Below are 22,407 nucleotides of genomic sequence, written 5' to 3' on the forward strand. Positions count from 1 at the left end.
CGATCACAACAACAAACTGGCATCATGTCCGGTTCCTGAGTGAGAAACTTGTATAGTGCTACAAATGCGAACTAAATCGCCTCAAGGCGCTGTATCCAATGTTGTTGTCCAGCCACACTTCAGAATAGATGTGTCTGAAGGCCCGATGGTTCACTTCCATCCGAATGTCTGTAGGTAGAGCGTTCCATAGCCGCTGTCCTTGGACTGCGAATCTTCGTTCTCCTTTAGATTTGTAGCAGGACTTGAGGATGTTGAGGAGGGTCTGATTAGTTCCTCTCTCCCTTCTCTGTACCAATCTTTACAGTGTGAGTGTTCATTACCGCTTTTGGTAAGGAAAATTCCCTGCCGAGCCACACTCGGGATTACCGCAAGGGAGGTTAAGACTTAAACTAATATAGACCTATATCTCATAGACTTGCATAGGGCCATCCTAATTGGTGGAACTATCTTACCCCTCTTGTCCCTCCAGGCGTATCTCATCCAGGATTGGACATTTTCCCCATCCCCTAGATTTAGCATAACTTAGCTCCTCACTAGCACCTCCTCTCTTGAGGAGAAAATGTATCATGCCAGGTCATAACCTTCTCTTGAATGGGGCATTAGGTATGCAAGGTTGTCAAACTAAAGCCTGCAAATCTACCTCCCATAGAGGGGTACATATCACTACATCTAATAGGAGTAGACTCTTTCCCAGGAAAGATAGTGGGGCTACTTCAAAAATACAACGCACTGTATTGGATAATATTTTGGACAAGAGGGGGGTGCCATTGACATCCCCCAATTTGACAGCCATGGACAGTTGGACACAATATCTGCCTCCCCGAAACCGAGCGAGGAGGGGGTCTCAACATCATTAATCTCTCCTCTCACAACCTCACAGCAATAGAGCATGAGGTTTTATCACTGGGACTCTCTTTTTGTCCCAATAGTGGTACCAACACATTTGATGCTGTGAAAGATATACATTTGTTTGCGCGTAGGTTGTTTTATAAGAGCCTATACGCTAAACATGTTGACCCTACAAAAGAACTGGCCCCCAACCTGAAGGCGGCGGATTTCAAAGCCCTTAGGGATTTGAATCTCCTGCTTCAGGAAAATGCTACACTAGATGGAGCCTGGGACAATGAGGCTCTCGAGGAAATGGAGAATGAGGATGAAACTACAAATAGTGATGCAATGGCAAAATTTAAACGAAGATCCAACAAATTTCCCATGTTGAATTTAAATCCAGCCATTTCCCACTTTGTCCGAGAAACCTCTAAAGAGCTTGAATCCATGAAAAGGGACACTGTCCATCCAAACCTAAGCCCCGAGCAACATTTAGCATTGAAAACCCTGAGAAATCTCACAGGCATTACTATCAAGGCCTCTGACAAAGGGGGAAATGTGGTTCTGATGGATAACCCTAACTATGAGAGGATGTGCCTCAAGATCCTAAACAATAAACAATGTTATCTCAAGATCTCGGCAGCCCAGGCTGAAGGCTTCAATAAAGAATTTTATGACCTTATCGATGACTTTTTTCATCGAGGGGTCATAATCAAAGACCTTTGGGACTTTATAAGGGTACAACATCCCAGGCAACCCACCTTTTACGCTCTCCCCAAGGTCCATAAGAGTCTTTTGGACCCTCCAGGGAGACCCATAATTTCGGGTAACGGCTCAATCTCTGAAGGTGTCAGCGAGGTCATTGACCAATACCTGAGACCACATGTTCTCAATTTACCATCTTACACTAAAGACACCATACATCTTCTACAGATGCTGGAAGATCTGACGATACCAACGGATGCCTTTTTGGTTTCCGTCGATGTCGAGACCCTGTACAACAGCATTCCCCATATACTGGGTTTGAGAGCTGTTGAACAGGTTCTCAAGCAGCGGCCCACCACCGATTGGAAGTTCAACACCTTCATCCTTACCATGTTGGAATTTATTTTGTATCACAACACCTTTCTCTTCCAGGGCTCCCACTACCTCCAGGTACAGGGTGTGGCTATGGGAACGTGCTGTGCACCTTCCTATGCTAACCTGTACCTGGGGGAGTGGGAGCGGGATTTCCTCCTGGGAGAGAATGCCTCGATGTGCGCTGCCCATATTTTGATTTGGCAGCGTTACATAGACGATATTCTTATCGTCTGGGACGGATCAGAAGGTGACCTTAAGGAACTCCTGAGACTTATGAACATCAACAAATTTAATCTGTTTTTCACTATGTCTCATGACCAATCGGAAATCAATTTTTTAGACCTCAGCATTAGGAAGGACTCTGATGGCAAAAGCTACTCGACTCTCTTTAGGAAAGAGACTGCCGGGAATACTATTTTACATGCTGGCAGTTTTCATCCCGAGCCTCTCAAGAGGTCAATACCCTTCAGTCAGTTCCTTAGGATTAGAAGAAACTGTTCTTTGGAAGATGACTTTCACGAGCAGTGCAATGCACTCTCTCTTCGTCTATCTTCTAGGGGATATACAAGAACTTGTCTCCGGAAGGCATTTAATAGAGTGAAAGCCCTAGACAGACGCCAACTGATCTTCAAAACCAAATCTCAGAAAGTGGGGTCCGAAGAAAACAATTCAAGGATTATCCTGGGATTCTCAAATGAGCATGTGAGAATCCGAAGGATAATAACAAAATTTTGGCCAATATTGATGGAGGATCCTATCCTTCAAAATTTATTGTTGGACAGACCCCAACTCACCTTCAGACGAGCGGACTCCTTGGGGTCTATGTTGGTCCGAAGTGAATATAGGGGTAACTCTATGAAAGATCCATGCAAGACACATGGGACTTTCCCATGTGGACATTGCGCACAATGTGAGGTCATTGGTAGGAGGACCACACTGGCATTGCCCAATGGTGAGACTTTTTTGCTCAAACACTATGCTAATTGCACCACACGTGGGGTAGTCTACCTCATGCAGTGCCAGTGTGGTTCCTTCTACGTGGGCAAAACCAAACAGCCTCTTTTTAAAAGAGTGGAGAAACATATGCACTCTATGCGAATAGGCAACCTGTACCTTCCTCTTGGAAGACACGTGGCCAAAAACCATGGGTAGCACATGCCAAAAGTTAATTTTACAGTCCTTGACCGAATACATATCCCCCTCCGCGGGGGGATTGGAATAAGGTGCTACTCCAGCGCGAAATGCGCTGGATTAGACACCTGAGAGCGACAATTTTTCCAGGACTAAATGAGACGGAGAGTTTCAGGCCCTTCCTGGAGGGGTTCCGCTCGGGGAAGACAGACTAATGCTTTCTTTCCCACAGACCCGTTCCCTCACCCTTTCTTCCCCCTCCTCATTGTCCTTTGTTTCGCTCTTCTCCTCGTAGGGACCTGGGATCCTTTTGGGATATAACTCGAGATTTTTAAAAAAAGTAGGATTTCAATTTATTTAAATTTGATTTTGTCAAACCAATTGACACTGTAATTATCAAGATTGTAATGTATTTTTGATGTACATGTAATAATAATTTTGCTGTTTGTAAACTTGTGATCAGATTCAGACAACCTGCCTGCAGCATTCTATGGTCTCCATCTGAGACTCTGCGTGTGTTTAAACACCTTGCCCGGTTTGGGGCCTATGGGATGCCCTGTTCAGTGTCTGTAGTGCTTCCCCCTCTCAATCTAGTAGGGCTCCTCCATCCACTGCCGGGGGGAGATGAGCACTCAGGTGCTTTTCCACCAGGGCATTTATACCCTGGAGGAACCCCCGTCTCCGGCAGTGGTGACTATATCCCCTTATTGCAACTGACAGATTTTTTGCCTGTCAGTCTATAAGATACTGGGGTCCCACATAACCATATAGAACTCCTTAGTATCACATCTAGGAGTTCGTTTGTGGTTTTATTTCCTTCCCTTTGGGGTGGAATTGTGCTGGGACACATTCGGCCCCTTTTCCTACTCCTGTATACATGTGAGCTGTTCCACCAGCCCTTTGGCTGCCTCGTTTCCTCCCAATGGGCATGTACCATGTCCTTTGTTTATTATTGCTTATCTTTGAGTGTGTCTTTTTGGGTGTGTCATGTGCGGCGGGGGCCGCCCCCTGTTGGTGGATACGGTTCCGTTCTGTGTCCGGCCATGATCCGTCGAATGGGCGCGTAAGGCGGCGTCACTAGAGACGCGCCGAACATTTGACTTCAGCCCGCACTCCCGGCGCGTCACAACCGAGCGACCTTCGATGCACCTGATTGGTTGCGCCGTGGCCGCACGCCTCATTGGATGCAACTAGATATGCTCAGGTCCCAGCTGAATGACACACTAGATGGGTGACGCCAAGCGTCGAGCTGGAATGCTGCGCTTCCTATTGGTTGCAGCACGGCCAGCTGACATAGGTGTCTGCATCGAATGCTCTACTCTCAGGCTCAGCTGATCTGGAGAAGGCAGGGACTATTGTGGTTAGGCTTTCCTCGCTAGTGATTTGATCACTAATGACAGCTGCTCTGTTACAAGGAGATCATTCATTTCACCTGGGGCTGCATCATCAATGGTAAGTTTATAAGGGAGTCAGAGGGGCTTGTCCAGCAATCATTTCCCTACCCTCCACTGTTGGAGAGGGAGGTCATTTTGGTCTCTGACCACCTTTTTCTTTTCTTTTATTTTTGATTTATTTTTCATCTCCACTTGGAATGCTGGTCTATCCATACTGAGCCTACTGATTAGGAGTGGTGAGTACTTTTTGGTGCTCTTTTGTTTCACTCTGTGTTTTGTTGCTGGGTATTGGTCTAATGACCTTTTGTGTTTATTTAAATTTTCCCTTAGTTATGATACCTCATATCCATTCTTGGCTGCTGAGCCTACTGATTAGGAGTGGTGAGTACTTTTTGGTGCTCTTTTGTTTCACTCTGTGTTTTGTTGCTGGGTATTGGTCTAATGACCTTTTGTGTTTATTTAAATTTTCCCTTAGTTGTGATACCTCATATCCATTCTTGGCTGCTGACACTTTTTATGTGAATACGTTTGTTATTTCACACACCCCTCATGGTCTTGGAGCCCTCTGGGAGTGGGGGAGACCTATGGGCATTGAGCATACCATCTGACTTGGCCGCATTGGATCCGGCGCACACACGGGCTCTCTGGGGACGATCTGGGCACTCCAAGCTTGGGAGAGGGTGATTTTCCTTTTCCTCCCACCTGCATGTTGAGCTTCCAATTTCCTCCCCTCTATTGTCCACATGCTGCAGTGTCTGTGTCTGGTAACAAGTATTTTCATTGTATATATGTATTTTCTTATATTTCATCTTTCAGAAAAACCTCACTGCTAATGTTCCCTGAAGAAGGATGTATTACCAAAAGCATTTGAAACGCGTTGGAAACGACCATCCATACCCCCAGTTTTGTGCTGGGGTACATGATGATCTCATAGCAGCAGTTTTTTCCAATTTTTTATTTTAGATGTTGACATACTACTGTGAAGTGTTTATTCTTTGACTATTTTTGTAATACTATTTTGTAATAAATGTCTATATTTTTATGACCCAGTTGTCACCATACTTGTTGTTGCCCTAAAAGTCCCACCTCCTTTAGAGGTATCCATTTTTTGTATTGACATAGGGATGTTGGCAACATTATGCCTCTATACATGAGCTAAATCTTTTTCACATATCACTACATTAACCCATTAAAATATAACATTTCATACCACTAATCCTTGTTACTTATTTAAAAAGATATATACAAATATTTACAACTTGTAATGGAGATGACACAGCATTGCTTCCTTAGTGTGAAATCCCTGGTGATCCTGCCAGTCCCCCTGCTTTCCTATATACTGACAACACTAGGCATTAGAGCACAGTGTGGTCAGTTCTCTAGCTGTGCTGAGAACTCAGCCTGCTCTCCTCCAATGATCAGACTTGCACTGACACCCCCCCCCCCTTTTATCTTAATTTTGCTGCATTTTGTGGCCGGCGGTCAAAGCGTTTCTATCCTGACCGTGATTCTTCTGCATTTAGAAGAATGACATTGGGGAAGGTTGGGGGAGGTTGAACCTCCCATAACCACAGCAGCTTCTAAACTATTGTAAAAGCCTATAGGTTTGATTTACTAAAGGCAAATCCACTTTGCACTACAGATGCACTTGAAAGTGCACTTGGAAGTGCAGTCGCTGTAAATCTGAGGGGAAGATCTGAAATTTGGGGAAGCTCTGCCGATTTCTATCATCCAATTATGTACAAGCAAAAATTCTGTGTTTTTTTTATTTTTATTGCATGTCCCCCTCCCCCACTTTCAGTGCAGAGTGAATTTACCTTTACTAAATCAACCCCACAGTCTATTATGGAGTTGAGTTTAGGAGCTTTGGCAAAAAAATGCTAAGCTGTTTTAAACCCAACATCAAACATTTATTATATTGCAGCTTACCAATTCTTAGATGTGATGGCTGCATTTTTTTTTTTTTTTTAGGCATTCCTCCTTCTATTTTTATCTGCTGATCTAGCTAGTAAGCCTGTTGTTTATCAAAAGAATACGCTCTCCAGCAGAATGTATCAGTCACAGAGATGGGACAAACCATTTAACACTTGTTGGTGCTTACAATGATCAGATTTTATATATTAATGTAAAATCTGTATCCCAAAAGAAAAAAAAAACTGTTTGCTGTAACTGGAGTTTGTCTTCAGTTTGTTAGTGTATTTAAATCTCCTAGTACATGTAACACTCCCCTCCACACAGTCTGACGATGCTGATGGGCCCCTTTCCCCCTTCATTCAGAGTGGGGGCACTCCTAAAACAGGAGATGTATTACCGGCCAGATCCCCAGGTAAAACAGAGGAAAAAAGCCAAAGAAAAGATAATTAATGCAGGTTTTATTAGCCCTTTAGGCCCCTCCTACTGTCACAATTTGGCCACACCCAACATTCGGTGTGCGCACTTCACATGCTGATATTATCCCTACCTCCTGCTCTGCCCCTTCCCCATCCTAATAAAAATGTGTGTGGTCAGTATGGCGTCCCTGAATTTCATTTGGAAAATCTAGTCACCTTAGCATAAGTTGTCGGTGCTATGTAAATGCCTTAATAAATAAATATTCCCCAAGAGAGATTTTTTTTATATGCCTCGGTTCACACTATGAACCACACGTGAATTGCACAGGAACCACGCCGCATTCCTGTTCAATTCACATGCGATTCAGCGCGGTGCAATTTGAGCACATTCATTTTGAATGGGCTCAAATCGCACAACATTACAACCGCACTCCAACCGGTTCATATAGTACTTTTGTACCATGTGATCTGTGCGATCTGGTGTGGGCAAACGCAGTGTGTGTACGACCTGCATTTGGGGCATCGCTAAGATTGCACTGACACCCACTACAGATCGCAAGGGCAGTGCGTTTTAAATTTGCGGTGTGGGAAACGCGCATGAATCACAGGGTTTCTTGTACCACATTAGTGTGAACCTAGGCTGAGGCTCCCTCAAAATGAATGTGCTTTCAAAAGCATACCTCAACACACACAAAAAAGCACATAGTGGCATAGGCATGAACACAGTGCACTATAGTGTGAATGGGACTGACCGAAAATTATAACAACACTAGGTAAAGTAGATACACAAATAACTGGGGTCTTTTCAGACACTACTTAGAGTCAACAAGCATTTTATATAATTAATAATCATACCTTTATTAATATTGTTACAACAACTATTCTAAAAATTTAACAAAACAATATCTGGTGTACCACTAAGTTACAAGGTAAGGTACTAAGGTATAAGATAGCATAGGTGTGCACAGCCTATTGCATTAGGGTGTGCACCACATACCTCCAACATATATGCGTTTGACATATTTACCGGCCTCTTCCCCGCTCTCTATCCGGAAACAATGAGGGGAAGGGGGCGCAAGGGAGCACATGGGGGACCCAGGCAACAGAAGGAAATGGAACAGAGAAAGGAGGGGTGCCATATATTAGTACCAATCCCCTATATTTTCCTCCTGCGACAGCTGAATGTTGACAAAAGGGAGAGGAGAAGCCTAATTTCAGCTGCTGCAGGAGGAAAATGCAGATCAGTTCCTTTAAATTCCACCCCACCACCTCTTCCGTCCAGGTTCTGAGGGTCGGCAAGGAAGGATTGTGATTTACCTATCACCTGACCACCATTGACAGGTTGCCAACTCCAGGATTAGGGTGTGCCTAGGCACACCTGGCACACCCCTTGCGCACGCCTATGTAAGATAGTATAACATATCCTTAACACCTAGGCACCAACGGTATGCAAACATGCCGCCCCTCGGCGGGTGGACCTTGGCGCCAAGAGGCCACGCATTTGCGTACCAATGTACAGACACAGCTGTTCCAAAAGTGTGCACCCTGTGCACTCCCGGGACGGTTACTGATGGCTAACCAAAAACTCCAGATTACTTCTTGTGATGGGAAGCCTTCCGATCATGTGAGCAGCATAACAGCCAATCACAGCGGCCACATGTTCATAAACCCCTCCCCGCCTTTCCAGCTTCTGAAATCCTTTAAAGGGTTGGGTGCCGCCGCTAGCGCAAAGGGGTTAAAGTGTTATTTCACCTTTACAGAAAAATGTAAAGGTGAACTAACACCATATACCCTTCCCAACCCTGGTCCCTGCTGTTCTTACCTCTGTGGTTGCTGAGCTGTCAGTGCCCACTCAGCTGGTCCAGCAATCCTGGGTTTTGGAAACGTCTCCTCCCCCTTATCTCTGTGCAGTGACCAGAGAACTTGTGATTGGTCAGCAGCATCACAGAGATTGTCCATTGTGGAAAACACTGGACGTAGAAGTGGGAGAGGAGCAGGGATTGCAAATCTCTGAACCACTGCATGGGCACTGACATCTCAGCATCCCTGGAGGTAAGTACAGTGGGGACTGGAGGGTGGGAAGGGTGTAAAGAATAGTTCACCTTTACATTTTTCTGTAAAGGTTAACTAACACTTTTACTTCCAGCCTACTATCAAAATACCCTAATATATGTTAGATAAATATATATATATATATATATATATATATATATATATATATATATATATATATATATATATATATATATATATATATATACAGTATACTATATTACCAAAAGTATTGGGACGCCTGTACACACAGATGAACTTTAATGGCATGCCATTCTTAGTCTGTAGGGTTCAATAGTGAGTTGGCCCATCCTTTTTAGCTATAACAGCTTCAACTCTTCTAGGAAGGCTGTCCACAAGGTTTAGGAGTGTGTCTATGGGAAAGTTTGACCATTCTTCCAGGAGCGCATTTGTGAGGTGAGGCACTGATGTTTGACAAGAAGGCTTGGCTTGCAGTCTCCACTCTAATTCATCCCAAAGGTGCTTTATGGGGTTGAGGTCAGCACTCAGGTGCAGACCAGTCAATTTCCTCCAACCTAAACTCTCTCATCCCTGTCTTTATGGACCTTGTGTTGTGCACTGGTCCAAATCATTTGGTGGAGGGGGGATTATAGTGTGGGGTTGTTTTTCAGGGGTTGGGTTTGGCCCCTTAGTTCCAATGAAGGGAACTCTTAAGACAGTGGAAGGCAAACTTGGCCCTCCAGCTGTGGTGAAACTACAAATCCCATCGTGCTTCTGCCTCTAGGAGTCATGCATGTGATTGTCAGGTTCTTACAATGTCTCAAAGCATACCAAGACATTTTGGACAATTTCAGGCTCCCAATTTTGTGGCAACAGTTTGGGGATGGCCTCTTCCTGTTCCAACATGACTGCGCACCAGTGCACAAAGCAAACTCCATAAAGACTTGGATGAGCGAGTTTGGGGTGGAGGAACTTCACTTGACTGGCCTGCACAGTCCTGACCTCAACCAGATAGGACACCTTTGGGTAAGGTGACCAGATTTTTAAAATTAAATCCGGGGACATTTTTTTTTACTAGTAATGGCGGCAATCAGCGACTCATAACTGAACTGCGATATTGCGGCGGACAAATCGGACACTAAGTGACACTTTGTGGCAACCAGTGACACTAATACAGTGGTCAGTGATAAAAATATGCACTGTCACTGTACTAATGACACTGGCTAATGACACTGAAGGCCTCCTTACCGCCTCATACAGAGAAACGCAGCATCGGGCGGAGCCAGAGATCCTGACGTCACCACACCAACAGCTGTGTTAGTCTGAGCCACGGCTGTGTGAATGTCTGTTTTTTAACCTACGCTTTAAAACCTTGTTTGATGTCAGTTGCCCAGCTATTTGATTAAAGGGTACACTTTTTTACCTAACTACTGCAGCATGAAGTGTTTTTTATCTTTCCACTTCATACATATGGTCCCCTGCATTGCTGCATGAACCACTCCACTTGCACTGAGACGGTGAAGGATTTTTTGCTAAACACACACCCAGCTGACCAGTGGATTCAGTGATGGAAGGTTGACCAGATCATTGCTGTTACCAGGAGGATATCTTTTGATACTGAGCCCATAAGATCTCCGTTATAGAGATCCAACCTATCTGGTAAGCGGCCACTTTGCACTTTTAGTATCCTGTGTTTGCAGCTTGGAAACAAAGGAGGAAGATTTGTATCTTTGCTTCCTGGATCACCACCAAGCTTTAGGAGCTGTTCATAATTGGACTTTTCCTTTTTATCTTAATTGGACTGTTGTTCCCTATGGACTTTTTTTCTGTTATTTCAGAATATTTTTTAAAAATATTTTTCTTTGTGTTTTGCAATATTTTAGGTTGCGCATCTATTTTAACTTTTTTACATACTTATATTGCTGAATATTCCAGTTATCTTTATAGATGCAGCACTGTCACTTTAATATCAATTAGTACTATTGTTAAGAATTCACTTGTGTTTTGCTCTATTGCAGTTTGCATCATCTCTTTGCATTCACGCAAACTTGTTGCACTACATGCACTTTTTATACATATGGGGGTAGCACGGATTTTCCACGCTTAACATGATATCATCCATGCCGGAGAGACAGACAAAGTGCAATGCAGTCTATCCACAGACACCCCCAAAGCACACCTGGGTTGAAGCCTTGAAGGCACTGGCAGCCCCACGATCGTATCCACTTCCCCTCTGTTCCTGCTGGACACCATCAGCTGAGCTTTGCTGCCTCTCTTTGCTCGTTGTTGCTGCCGCCTGCTTCACAGCCTCTCAAGTCTCACTCTCTGGGCCCCGGAACGGAGGAAGATCAATCCACCAGGGAAGGCAAGGAGATAAACCAACAGGCGGTTGGCCGAGACTTGAGCCAAGGCAGAAGAACATGCAAGCGGAGCTGAATAGGCATGCGCCGAAACTGAAGAAATGGTTCCTCCTCTCTGACCAGCATATGATCATCAGAAAGGGGCACAGATAACGGAATTAATGGAAAAAATACACCCCCTAAGCTAGTAGATGCGGTGGACCGGGGGTTGTAATTCAGATTTTTTTTTTTTTTTTATTCTGCATTGACTGTCTATAAAATTGCCCCAGCCCCTGTTCAAATCCAGTCCGGTGACAAAACTGGGGACAGACTTGGTCCGGGGACAGTGTCCTTAATCTGAGGACTGTCCCCGGAAACCAGGATGTCTGGTCACCCTACCTTTGGGATGAATAAGAGCAGAGACTGCGAGCCAGACCTTCTCGTCCAACTTCAGTGCCTGACCTCACAAATGCGCTTCTGGAAGAATGGTCAAACATTCCCATAGACACACTCCTAAACCTTGTGGACAGCCTTCACAGAAGAGTTGAAGCTGTTATAGCTGAAAAGGGTGGGCCAACTCAATATTGAACCCTACGGACGAAGACCAGAATGTCATTAAAGTTCATGTGTGTGGCAGGCATCCCAATACTTTTGGTAATACAGTACAGGTGTATTTTGGTAATACAATACAGGTGTATTTGGTATACAGTATATATAGATATGTATCTTTATATAGATCTATATATCTATATATCTATAAATACTGTATATATATATAGATAGATAGATAGATAGATAGATAGATAGATAGATAGATAGATAGATAGATAGATAGATAGATAGATAGATAGATAGATAGATAGATAGAATGTTATCGAAAACTATAAAAAATAATAAAGTGCACTCTACAGAAACACATTCTTTATTACTGTAACAAAAATAGGTAAACCAGATTTTTTTTCACATAGTGCTTTTTTAAACCGTTTTCGAGAAAGCAGAAAGTGAAAAAGATAAACAAAGATAAGACAAGGCAGTGTATACTGCTGTTGATCTGCCTGCATATAGCTAACAACAGGGAAAAGAGTAAAAGGCTCCCGGCAAACATTAGTCAGTATGTTAGGGGACTTTATTCCAGATAGAGCTCCTGCCATTTATATCACAGCAGATCTGCATCAGTGCACTGCTCTCTTCTCATCACAGCTACAGCACTGAAGGGAGTTCAAGAGTCAGGAAAAATGGCGGTGTAATTGTTCACATCCTTCCTGACTGTTTAACCCTCATATGATGTAGGGCTAGACTACATTGTACTTTATTTAAATATTAATAGGGTGACTGTATGCTGTACTATGGATAACTATTTGCATTGTTTATAGTATGCTTATTTATTTGCACTCCATCCAACTCTTCCCAGGCTGCATAAAATTAGAATCCAATTTAGTTGTATCAGTTTGTGCATCTAATGCATTTATTAGACCTTTGTGTAAAACTCAGAAGCGCTTACACATTCCGCCGATTCTCTACTTATTTTATAGCCGCAGTGTGTACTAGGCCACATTCTGCGCAGCCACATGCTAATACGGTTCCCTATAAAACGGTTGTAGCTGTTTGGGGAATTATCGCTCCTGAAAGCATGATCGGCTTGTTAACTTCTCTCCCGGCACAATTCACCTAGGAGAAAATAGGTTAGTTGATTTAGGTTTATGCCCAATGTGTTAATGAGCTGATCCTAGATATGCGGCTGCACAATTCCAAACTGAAGTTGTCCTAAACAGTTCTTTTTCTGTTCTATCTGGAAATAGCTGCAAATTTTTATGTATTTTGCTGCAAATTATTGGGGCTTCCTGTATTCATAATTGTGCGATATTCTCTATATCTCATGTACACAGATGTACCTTGCCTAATTGGCAATCCTCAGTCTGAAGGTACCGAGTACATCTTTATCATTTGCTTATATTTGCATTATTATATTATGCAAGAAATCTAATACCCTTCCATCTTCCTATCCTGAAATGTACACAAGCAGACAAGTGCCTGCAACATTTCTCATAGCAAGACAGTGCCATCTACTGGGCGAAGGAGGGAGTGACAACGTTTTATCTGCTTTCTACAAATACATATTAAATCCAAATATATAGCAGCTTCCAGAAGTGACAAAATGTGAGAAGGTTTTTATACTTTAATGTAGTGGACAGGTGTATATCTGCTTTCTTAGAATTTCAAAAGACACTGTGTGCTGTGTTTGCTTCAGAGACTGGCTTAAGCTTCTTATCCAAAGCTGTCTAAAGGAGCAAATCTTCACTAAAAACAGCTACTGTAGGGCTAAGGATGTGCGGGGTATCAAAAGGGAGACAAAAATACAAAATGCTTATTCAGCAAGTTCTCTGACTCTATCACATAACAGCTCAAACTTCAAATAAAGCAAAGTCCTGAGAGTACATAACGCCATAAAAGTATTAACTCCATATTACTAAGGAATGGTTGCCCTGCTTTTTAAAAATAGTGATTTCAGTGGAATAATGTACATTGGTACCAGCTCTCAGTGGCCCTTTCTAGTAGAATTAAACCTTTGCATAAAAAATGAAAAGATAGTCTCTGGGAGCTTTACGCCGTAATGTAGTATCATGCAACACATACTGTATAGTATTAGTACAATAGGGCACACTTACCTGCCAAGTGATCCCCTCTAAAGCTAAACTGTCAACACTTTTTTATGCCTTTCTTCCTTCTGCGTTCAGACACTTCGGCCACTTGATTGGATGGACCATGGTGATGTCACTCCCACGCATGTCACATCCTCACAGCCTAGAGCTGTACCATCAATACTGTATACACTATTCTGCGCATTAGTTATTTCAATAAAATGTATTTTAAACAATAGAAATATATAATATAAATCAAAGACTAATCAACACAAAGTGCACAGTACAGGGGGGGGCAGGAGGGTACAGTTCATTGGGGGGGAGGAGGGCACAGTACAGGGGGGAGGACAGCACAATATAGGGTAGGCAGGAAGGCACAGTATGAGGGGGGGGCAGGGGGGTAAGGTATGGTGGACAGGGGGACGCAGTACAGGGAGGGCTAGAGGGCCCATTACTTGAGGAAGGGCAGCACAATATAGGGGGCAGGAAGGCACAGTGTGAGGGGGGGACAGGGGAGCACAGTATGATGGGCAAGAGGGCGCAGTACAGTGGGGGCAGGAGGGCACAGTACGGAGTGGGAAGCGGCAGGAGGGCACAAGTACAGGGGGAAGGAGAGCACAGTACAGAGTGGGTAGGAGGGCACAGTACAGGGGGCAGGAGGGCACATTACAGGGGGTAAGAGGACACACTAAAAAACAGTAAGGACAGCTTAGTAAATCCGGGACAGTTTGCAAGTATGATGTAATGCAAAATTATCATGGGGCCCCAATGCACCTGGGACCCCTGGGGAGTGCCCCATGCATTAAGATGGCCCTGAGTAAAGTACAGTGTATTTACCACCTCTACCAACAGCAAAATTCAACCCAGCCTTACTTACTCTGGAGAAAAGGCACTTTAGAGGGAATATCCGAATATGATTGCCATGCACAAATAGAGACAAATAAACTGTTTACTCTAAGGTCCCTAAAGAGGACACGCAGCCACAATCTGAGGTCAGAAGAAAGAATGTTTAACCTTAGATTGCAGAAAGGATCCTTTACTTCTTTACTCTTGTTGCTTGTTCACATGTATGACAGCCCTTGCCATTTCACAGGCGGTGAGGAGGTCACATGTTGTCTCCTTGCCATCTGATCTAACCCTGTATATGCTGCCCCACCAAGCCTCAATTGCGCAAATTGCACATGATTGTGGGGTGGTTGCAATGCGGTCCCATAAACTTGCATGGGTCTTATGTAGCGTTGATAATACCTGTCGAATGTGACAATGTGTTTAATTTTTCTGATCTGCGGGAAAAGGTACTTGAACTGTATAAAACAGGAAAGGGATATAAAAAGGTATGCAGATAGAAGGGGGGGGAGGTTTTGGGACTTTAAATGAGATGCGTTTTTAGCAGTATGCGATTAAATATATATATATGGAATATAATTTTTTTTCCATAATAGCCAGGCTCAAAGTTACCAACCAAAAGAGCACTTAACCAAATTAATCTGTCTAACTGTATGCATTAAAAACAGAGGTTTAGTTGCATGTATTTGCAAATACCTGTGTGAGCTGCAGGCACTCCGTGTACTGCAGTCCTAACTATGAATTTTAAAGTCTCCTAAATAGGAGCACAGGAGTGCTAATCAATAGATAGGGGGCAGGTGATCACCTAAACTCGCCCCTACCTATAGTTGGTCTGGCAAAAAAGAGCACTGGAAAAACAAAAGAAATGCAGGAGTGGAACCAAACATGCCTACCAAACCAAAGTACCTGGTCAGCTAGTCAAAAAATGACAATGTATAATTAACTGCCGGTGGTAGATCTGTTGAGGCACTTTATTGCGCTCCTAAAGCGCATCTCCATCCCTGGATTGTGTTAAAAAAAGGGGGGATAGGGTTGGTCCCAACCCTATCCCCCATTTTTTTTAAAAGGTATCCAAGGAATTATGAATGCCAATCAGCAGCGTTCAAACTTTAATCAAGAAGTGGAAAATTAGGGGTTCTGTTGAAACCAAACCACGGTCAGGTAGACCAACTAAAATTTCAGCCACAACTGCCAGGAAAATTGTTTGGGATGCAAAGAAAACCCCCCAAGAAAAATAACTTCAGATGAAATACAGGACTCTCTGAAAACATGTTCTGTGGCTTCAAGATGCACAATAAGGAGGTACTTGAAGAAAGATGGGCTGCATGGTCGAGTCCCAGAAGAAAGCCAATTTCTATGCAAATACCACAAAGTATCCCACTTACAATACGCCAAACAGCACAGAGACAAGCCTCAAACCTTCTGGCACAAAGGCCCAGATTCACGTCCAGTGGCGTATCTCTGCGGCGGCGTAACGTATGCGATTTACGTTACGCCGCGGCAACTTAGACTGGCAAGTGTTGTATTCTCAAAGCACTTGCTCCGTAAGTTGCGTCGGCGTAGCGTAAATCGGCCGGCGTAAGCCCGCCTAATTCAAATTTGTATCAGGGGGGGCGTGTTTTATGTAAAACTACTGTGACCCGGCGTGATTGAAGTTTTTGCGGAACGGCGCATGCTCCGTCCGTGGAATTTCCCAGTGTGCATTGCTCCAAAGTTCGCCGCAAGGACGTCATTGGTTTCGACGTGAACGTAAATGACGTCCAGCCCCATTCACGGACGACTTGCGCAAACGACGTAACTTTTTCAAATTTCAAAGCGGGAACGACGGCCATACTTAACATTGGCTGCGCCTCATATAGCAGGGGCAACTTTATGCCGGGAAAAGCCTAACGTAAATGTCGTAACTTTACCGCGTCGGCCGCGCGTACGTTTGGGAATTCGCGTATCTAGCTAATTTGCATACTCGGAATTCGACGGAAGCGCCACCTAGCGGTAAAAAAAAATGCAGTTAAGATCCGACGGCGTAAGAGACTTATGCCTGTCGGATCTAATGGATATCTATGCGTAACTAATTCTAAGAATCAGGCGCATTGATACGACGGGTCGGATTCGGACTTACGACGGCGAACATGGCGCTACGCCATCGTAAGTCCTCTGAGAATCCGGGCCAAAGTAATTTGGAGTGCTGAGGCCAAAATTTTTCTTTTTGGCCACAACAATTATCGCTACATTTGGAGAGGAATCAACAAGGCCTATGACGAAAGGTACACCATTCCTACTGTGAAACACGGAGGTGGATCGCTGATGTTTTGGGTATGTGTGAGCTACAAAGGCACAAGAAATTTGGTCAAAATTGATGGCAAGATGAATGAAGTATGCTATCAAAAAATATTGGAGGAACATTTACATTCATCAGCCAGGAAACTGCACATGGGACGTACTTGGACATTTGAACATGACAATGATCCAAAACACAAGGCCAAGTCGACCTGTCATTGGCTACAGCAGAATAAAGTGAAGGTTCTGGAGTGGCCATCTCAGTCTCCTGACCTCAATATCATTGAGCCACTCTTGGGAGATCTCAAACATACAGTTCATGCAAGACAGCCCAGGAACTGGAGGCTTTTTGCCAAGAGGAATGGGCAGCTTTTCCATCTGAGAAGATAAAGAGCCTCATCCACAAATACCACAAAAGACTTCAATCTGTTTTTTGATGTTAAAGGGGGCAATACACGGTATAAAGAACTGGGGTATGTAAACTTTTGATCAGGGTCATTTGGGTAGTTTCTGTTGTCATTATGATTTAAAAAGAGTAAACACAGTTGATTGATAATAAAAGGCATGAGCGAATAAAGTTTTTGTGTTATCATTCATATTCTCTGAAAAATGGCCAAAAAATCATAAATTCTGCCAGGGTATGTAAACTTATGAGCACAAGGGCATTACTGAGCTCCTGAACAGACAGAGGTACAACCTGTCAGCAATGGATGGACTGAAACATAATGTCCCAGAGGTGTTCTATGGTCAGGCGAGTGTGAGAGTCATTCAATGGTATCAATTCCTTCATCCTTTAGGAACTGGCTGCACACTCTTGCCACATAAGGTCGGGCACTGTCGAGCACTAGGAGGAACCTTGGCCCACTGCACCAGCGTATGGTCTAACAATGGATTTAAGGATTTTATCCCAATACCTAATGGCAGTCAGGGTGCCATTGTGTAGCCTGTAGAGGTCTGTGTGTCCCCTCGATGGATATGCCTCCCCAGATCAAGAGGTAATTGTCTGTGCTTGCAGATTTTAGAGAAATGGACATGTATTGCACAAATATTATATACCGTATATATATATATATATATATATATATATATATATATATATATATATATATACTAATTATACCAGAGCTTTTTTTCTCAGAAAATAGGTGCAGGAACTCAACCACAACCCCGTTCAGATTTCACAAACAGTAGAAGGGTCTTAAAGGGGCATTAAATATCAGCATTGCATTACATACAGAATACAGAGTTCAGGGGGTTACACACAGAGTGCAGAGCTGTCACTTGTAAACACAGAAACCAGACTTCCGTGTTTACAAGTGATTGTGGTGAGCAGGCACAAAAGGGTCTGAGCCAAAGGTGGTGGAACTCAGTTCCCCCAAGTTCCCCCTGAAAAAAAGCCCTGAATTATACCATCATCAGGGAAGCGTGTGATTGGCCCCAAAGGTATGCTGTATGAGGATACCAATGTCATTGAGAACTATCTTTAGCGTAAAGAAGAACAAGGAGTACTGAAGTTAGAAGCTGATTGGCTACCATGCACAGCTGTACCAGATTTTGCCCTTTCCAGTTTTAGCAAATCAACCCTTGTGTATCTCTAGAAGAATTGATGCTGTTTGGAAGCACGGTCACACCAAATGTTGATTTGTTTTGATTTTCTCTTCTGTTGATTTACTTTCCAGTTTGTTAATTGATACAAATTAACTATTAGCACTTCTATCTCTAGAATAATTCTTAATTTACAGTTTTTTTCCCACCTGCCTAAAAGTTTTGCACAGTACTGTGTATATATATATATATATATATAGAGAGAGAGAGATTTTATTTTATTTTCTCTGAGACATACACTTTAATAAACTAGATAATAATATCATTGATTGCATGTATTAACCACACACACTTATCAGAATACAATTAATTTTTTGATAGACAGGCCCTATACCATTTGGGATTAATGAATACCATTGTGTGTATGTTTGTATATGCATTCACCTGTACAGTACAGTATGTGTATATTTGTTTATTCACATTTTAGCAGACTAGGGACAGAAGAAACATCCTGCATAATAGGAACACAAATAGAAAATTATTTGACTTACCATAGTGCTCCAGTATTCAAGACAAGCTTACACACACACAGCAATACAAGGAAATGGGGACGTCTCAGGCTCCTGCACAATAGTATAACAGCAAAAAATGCAGAAGAAAAAATAAGAGGAAAATCCCTTACATGTTCCAGAAGAAACAAATGTAGATGGAGAATCTTAACATGGTATCCAGGGGGTATGCCTTTATGTGATTGACAGTTCTAACACTGAGAGAAAGATGTGATTGATTGTGCTACAGTATTTTTTGAAGTTCTGCTCAAGTAACTCAGGTGAAGAGTGCAGATTTTGATGATAAAGAAATTGTCAGGTAGTGTCTTATGATCAAAGTCTGCCTAAAGGTACTATGGAAAATAAATTTTATGCAGTGTGAAACCAAGGGGATAGCAAAATTAGGGTTACAAATCGGACTGCACTTATATGTATTGGCTATCTAGGATAGACCATTTTAATGCACTAGCATAGAATCATTTCTGATTGTGTGTATACAGATGTTCTTATCATAATAGTATCTACCTGCAAACTTCTTGTCAGGTATCAGGATGTTTGTTCATGCCAAAGGGATATCCATAGAGACATAGAAGTGTTACGGCAGAGAAAAAGACCTTGGAGGTTATTTACTAAAGGCAAATCAACTTTGCACTACAAGTGCAAACTACAAGTGCAAAGTGCACTTGAAATTGCACTTAAAGTGCACTTGGAAGTGCAGTTGCTGTAGATCAGAGGGGGACATGCAATGAAAATAAAAAACAGCATTTAGCTTGCACATGATTGGATGATAAAATCAGAGGAGCTTCCCCTCATTTCAGATCTACCCCTGAGATTTACAACAACTGAACTTCCAAGTGAACTTTCAGTGCAATTTCAAGTGCACTTTGCATTTGTAGTTTGTAGTGCAAAGTGGATTTGCCTTTTGTAAATAACCCCCCCAAGTGTTCCATCAAGTCTGCCCTATTTTTTTAGTTATTTATTTACCTATTTTTACTTTAAAAAATCTATGTTTGTCCCAAGCATGTTACAATCCACTTACTGTTGACTGACTCACTATCACTGCTGGAATTCTATTCCAAGCAGCAACTACTTTTACAGTAAAAAAATACTTTCTATGCTTAACTTTCCTCCTGCTTGTCTGAGGTCCTTGTGTTTTTGATCTTAGCTTCATATTGAAAATACTGCCCTCCTGAACAATATTCATATCCTTAATGTATTTAAAGAATTAACCTCCCTGGCGGTATGATTCTTTCAGAAAAAAGTGCTGAAAGCGGTACCATTATTTGCAAGGAAATTTGGCGTTTTATATTGTAGGTCTGTAATTTTTAGAAATAACTCACTTAAATCTGACCAAAAAAGAGTATTGTAGGCATCCCGGGTATGAATTTTTTTTAAAAACAAAATTATAAATTATAATATAATAAATAATTATAAATAATTATAACAAATAATAATATAAGTATAATAAAAATTATTCAATAATGTAATCAACTCAAAATCACTGAAATTTGCTCAGTTGCAGAATTGTCGCTGTCATTATTTTATTTTTTTATGACGAATTTCCCCACAAATCGCTATCGCACAATTCTGCAAGTGATTATAATTTATTATCGCTGTTTTTTATCTGATCTAAAACCATTTTTGACATAAAGGGACACTTTTGGTTGCTATGGACAATCTACAGTTTGCAGGCAGAAAGAACAGTTTTTATTATATAAAAGAACAGGTAGGGCACTGGGGAGACCACTAGAAACAAGGGGGGTGTGTATTTTTTACATACAGTACTGTAATCTATAAGAATACAGTATACTGTATGTAATGTGTTTGTTTACGTTTTTGAATGGTTATATCTTCTTAGTCCTATCCATAAAATTATGAGAAATTATGAGAAATTTGTGCTTAAAGTAGAACTATAGGCAACATTTATTTTATTTTATTTTGGATAGACTAAGGGAGAGTTATAGCCCCTGTCAGTTTATTTTTTACCATCCCTGTCCCGTTGCAGAGATCCTCCTTCACTTCCTGCCCCATAGCCAAACAGGAAGTGAGAGGAAATCTATGCAAATTAAGGGAATCCAATGCCCCCCAGGCCCTAAGAAATAGTGTCCCCACTCGAAAATTTCAGGGTGGGTCTTAAACAGAAAGGGGCGTGGCCTTGACAGGAAGGGGTGGGTCATATTAAATTAGGGGGTGCACAAGTTTAGTCAGGCCTAGGGCAGCACAAAACCTAAATACACTACTCATAAGGGGTGCAGTCTTTTCTAACACCTGAATAGGTAATGTGATTATATTAAAGTAGACAATCCTTTAGTCTTCTCAGTATTTACAGAAACACAATTTTTTTTACAAGAAAACAGAAACTCAAATTTACTTGACTCTGCAATAACGTTTTCTAATTTGAAAAAGTACCCCTTCACGCCGGGCATATGCAAATATGCGGCCCAACTGGACAGGACTTTATTCTGTGGGGCCGAATATTTGCATCCTACCCTTTTATGCTGGGAGCACACTGTATGGTGCACTCCAGCACAGAAACTGGGGCCTCACCACGAGCCCCAAGCCCCATACTAACGATCAGGACCCGGAACTCCCGATTTTGGGTCACCTGATCGCTGTGATAGCCTCTGATTGGTTATCATAATGATCAGTATCGCTTCTCAGCCTTTTGGCTAAGATCAAGTGTAGTATCTGTTTTTATCCATTTTCAGGAGGGAGAATGTCAGTGCCCTATGGAGAGATGGGGTGCTGGCTAGTAGCCCTCTTTAATTGGTAAGGAATGGTGATGGTGGTGGTAGGCCTACTTTTCCTCCTGTGTTGAATCTGGCCTCGTAAATCTCACAGGTGGGGATGCTCATCTTGAGTTTTTTGACACCGAGGTCACTGCACCATACACACACTTTTTTCACGCCTGCCTAAAGGCCGGGACTTTTAACTAGGACCAGAGTAATTTTTGTTTCCTGCCATGGTATTGCACTATGGCACTACTGCACTTCTCCACTTCCCTTTCCCCACTTGTATTTGTGTGTTTGTGTTTTTTGTGTGTTTGTCACTTGCACTGTGCACTTTACTGACTGTGATTAGTAGGGTTTTGGTCCTCTGGCCTTTCCTGAAAGTCTTGGGAGGGGGTGGACATTTGGGGGGTGTCCCATTTAGTACTTGGAATCTGGTCTGTTTCGGCAGATCATCCCAGAGAACGGGGTCCACCTAGTTCCTCAGTCCCTGTCAGGAGCCTTGCGCCCCGGGGGGGATCAGGGTAAAATTCCTTCTTCATAGGAGGAGGTCCATGTGTACACCCTGTGCACTTTTTTGTGTTCTCGCTTTTGTGTGTGCACTTATTTTTTTGCCCCGAGTGTTAGTTCAGGTGTGTTTCACACACCACGGGCTAGAAAAAAATAAGATCAGTCACTGTGAAGCCTGCCCCTGTGTTATCTGTAAAT

At 42.7% G+C, this 22,407-nt stretch overlaps 1 long non-coding RNA gene and 1 pseudogene across 1 annotated transcript; both read left to right on the top strand.

Moving 5' to 3' along the window:
• The first annotated feature begins 4,297 nt into the window (after positions 1-4,297).
• LOC120928586 lies at positions 4,298-5,450 on the top strand. Its single transcript, XR_005747243.1, has 3 exons — positions 4,298-4,669; positions 4,909-5,113; positions 5,250-5,450. It is a non-coding gene; the product is annotated as an uncharacterized LOC120928586 (long non-coding RNA).
• A 16,169-nt stretch (positions 5,451-21,619) lies between these two features.
• LOC120929968 lies at positions 21,620-21,826 on the top strand (annotated as a pseudogene).
• The last annotated feature ends 581 nt before the right edge of the window (positions 21,827-22,407 follow it).

Source organism: Rana temporaria, chromosome 2, assembly GCF_905171775.1.
Source record: "Rana temporaria chromosome 2, aRanTem1.1, whole genome shotgun sequence".
Classification (NCBI taxonomy): Eukaryota; Metazoa; Chordata; class Amphibia; order Anura; family Ranidae; genus Rana; species Rana temporaria.